The following is a 3,560-nucleotide window of genomic DNA, read 5'->3' as shown; positions in this document are numbered from 1 at the left end:
ATTCCTGCTTTTCTGTCCTGATGCTGCTTTTGGAGAGGAAAAGAGCTTCACTGCAAGAGGAGTGCTTGAGGTTCATACCCCAATAGTCAATGTAGTTGATACAGATAAAAAACTTCACTAGAAGTGACCATAAAATTGTACTTTTGAGTGTTTTCTCACTGGCGAGACTTCGTGGGAGTTTTCCTGAAATGCTGTGAGATTTTTGATTGGTGCTGGACTGCAGAGGGGGTTATGACAAGTGGCTGTAATAAAATGTCCCCTCACTTGACACTGGTTTTCAGATGTGTGCTTGGAATTTCAGCCTTTAATTAGCAGGTTAGCTCAGCCCAAAAACTCTGCTGTGCAGTTTGCTGCAGTGAACAGGTTTTGCTTACGACTGAAATGGTAGATGGTGCTTCAGCTGGAAAGGGAGCCTGGCTGGAGGAGCAAGGGGAGGCTGGAGAGCTGGGATGACAGGGGCTGCTCCAGATCATGATTGAGTCACGGGCATGACGCAGTGTCTGCATTTGAGCAGTGATGTCTGTCTGTTGTGTCCCTCCACCCTTCTCATGCCTTAACCCAAAAAGAGCTCAGAGAATTCCAAGAGCAGTGGCTCCATGCTCAGTTTGATTCAGGAACAAGCTCACTCCTGCACTGATGAACTGGCTGCTGTTTGGGAGCTAATCTGTAACTCACAGGCTGATGACAGAGATAAATGATCAAATTTAACAGTGATGGGAAGAATATTTTACTGTGTTTAAATCAGGATGTTTATTTGACATGAGTATCCTTTCCACCTGGGAATCTGCAGATGGAAGGACTCTGTCCCACCTGCCTTTGTCCCTACACATTCAAGACATTTTCTGTTTACTTACACAATCATTTTTTTACATTGCCTCAGACATCATCTCTGTATGTAGAGAATAGAAAATGTAGATACCTGATGTATGGAGAAGAAAATGCTTGCTTGGCTGGTTCTGTCTGGTTATGCTGCTCACAGCCATCTCACTGCTGCTGTGTTTATTCATGTCCTGCTTTGTCCCTTTTCCCATCCCTCTCACTTGGGTATAAGCTCTTCAGACAGGGACTTTGTTGCTGCAGCACTGGCAGGGTGGGGATCCCATCCCTCTTCCAGGTCTTGGAGGTGACAGTGGCACAAATAATACTGAGAGCAGTGAAGAACAACATTTTTGGGTTAAAGCACACCATAGGTTCCTACTTGCCACCTTCTTCTGGCTACTTCTGCAGCCATCCTGGCCATTTGGAGAGTAACTCCTCCCAAAACAGACTTTGTATTCCTTCTCACGCGTGGCTGCTGGTAGACACACACATCCCTCCCTGCCTGCTGCTCTGCAGCACTGCTGGAGGTGTCAGCCACCAGAAACACTGCCTCTGGGCACCCAGCTTCTGCACCCTGCTGCCTGAGGGATTGTGCTTAATTAGGCTTGCTAATAAGGGTGGGGTGTTGAGTCAGAGCCTTGATCTGCTCTGAGCCAGAGATTAGCCCAGAGACCATTCCTGTTGCATTAGGACACTTACTGGAAGAGTATCTCTTGGGCCTCTTCTGGAGAGGTGCTTATCATTCTGGCACTCCTTGGACTGCTTAGAATTAGGCTTTTATTATCTTTTTTTTTTTCCCTAAACTGGCAGAGTAAGAGACAGGTCCACAATGTGCAGGAAGGGGAGGATTCCATCCCCTCTCATCTCTAGCTCCTCTTTGGATCTTGTTCACCTTTGGTCAGCATGAATGCAGAATAGGTGTCCTCAGCCATATGTCCTCCCATCCTTGATACATGGGATGTGGCTGATAATCCCTTGGAGGAGCTAATCCCATCTTCAGTGGAGGGGAAGGCCTTTGCAGGGAAGGCCTGGGAATGTCTGTTGGGAACTGGAAGCTCAGGTTGTGAATAACTATTTTTGCCTGAGGATGGAAATTACATGAAGCCCTGAAGAAATAACTTAGCTGTTGATGTTGGTTCATTGCTTGTATTGCTCATCTGGCAAGGGGAGTGCACTTAAAATGGTTAATAATAAATGAGGGAAGATACTGATGGGGTTGTCCCAGGGAGGCTCTTCCCTACGTTAGGGGTTTATACCTGGTAATAACAGGTGAAGGCCTGAACCTGCCTGGTTTTGTTTGGGTTTTTTTGAATATAAAGGACATTCCTGGTGTTGGGTCATGTGGGCCAGCACACAACTTCTCTACTGCCATGAGAGCCCCTGGTAGTCTGCAGTCTCCTGGGTTCATGTGCAACAGGCAGTGTGTCCTGAAGCCCTACAAGAGTTCTAGGTGTCCTAAAGACTTCCTGATAACAAGGGGAAGAGCTCAGTCTGAAGCATCAATGCCATCCTGGTGTGATGAATGCTCCTCTGGATCCCAGCCTGGCTGCCCAGCCAGATCTTGTGAAGAGCACCACACTGAAAGGTGCATCCAGGAGGACCTGGTGCAAGAGCTCTGCCCTTTTCTGGACACTGGAGGCACCAGTCCTGTCAGTCCTACTCCTGCCCCTGTTGCTCATCTCAGAGCCTTGTTTGGTTACCCCCTTCTTCAGTGTGATAAGGTGGGCCAGGGCTGTTCCTGATAAATGGACCTTGGATTGATGCTTTCCAGCTCCTCCTCAGGAAGCAGAGAGGTCACTCTCTTGAACCACCAACCTGGAGACACTTGCAGAAGAGATTCCTCCTTTAAGACTCCTGGAGAAGAGAATAAAATACCCTATTTCAAAAGAGCTCATGAGTCATGGGTACCCACCCTCCTGAACCGTGGGTGCCTCCAGCAGGAGCGTCACGTGAGGCTCAGCCCTGCCAAGCCTGAGGAAATCAGAGGGGAAACCTTCAGCTCCTGCACCGAGTTCACCTCATCAGGTGCCACGTTCTGCTTGTGAAACACTCGTGGCACCATCTGGTCTTTGCCCCACATCTGGGTTGGCAGTATTAGAGCAGCCCCTTGGTTGGGTCCTGTCCCTGCTCCACACGCCCCCAGGGAGAAACATCTTGGTTAGCAGAAGTGTAGAACACCCAGCACAGTTCCTTAAACAGGCAGAAGCATGATGTGGTGGTAGAAATTGCTCTTCCCTCAGTGAGTCAGGTTGCTGGGAAACTGTTAGTCCAGCCCCACCATAGCTTGAGTTTAGTTCATGAAGTTGGGGGAATGTTTGCAAGGAAGATTTTAATCAATGCAACACTTCTGAGATAGAGAATGTGATGAGCAGGGGGGGTGACCAGCCACCTATGGAGAGAAGTGAGGCCTTTTTTTGGGTCTTTTTTATTAATACTTGAAGCACCACTGCCCTTGGGTGTGCAGGGGGGAAACCCAGCTAGAGAGACATGGGCAGGGAGTGTAGGAAGTGCTGCAAGAAAGAGGAAATGAAGTTTAACCGTGGGGAGGAGGAGAAGGAGCATGTCTGGAAATGAAGTTTAACCGTGGGGAGGAGGAGAAGGAGCATGTCTGGGAAAACACAAAACACAAAAAAGACCCAACAGACCCAAAAAGAAGGATCTCCAAGGATGAGACTGGGCACAATGAGTGTATGAACACACCAGACCATGCTGGCACCTGCTGGTGTTGGCAGCAGGAGAAT

The 3,560-nt window shown here is 48.5% G+C and overlaps 1 protein-coding gene across 1 annotated transcript in view; it reads left to right on the top strand.

The window, feature by feature from the left end:
• Positions 1 to 3,560, top strand: part of KANSL1 (KAT8 regulatory NSL complex subunit 1) — an 85,172-nt gene that overhangs the window by 60,764 nt on the left and 20,848 nt on the right. The gene's annotated exons all lie outside the window — the stretch shown is intronic.

Source organism: Chaetura pelagica, unplaced genomic scaffold (assembly GCF_000747805.2).
Source record: "Chaetura pelagica isolate M959 unplaced genomic scaffold, ChaPel_1.0 scaffold520, whole genome shotgun sequence".
Classification (NCBI taxonomy): Eukaryota; Metazoa; Chordata; class Aves; order Apodiformes; family Apodidae; genus Chaetura; species Chaetura pelagica.
The sequence above is the reverse complement of the archived record's forward strand: the minus strand, read 5'-3'. Positions and strand labels throughout refer to the sequence as shown.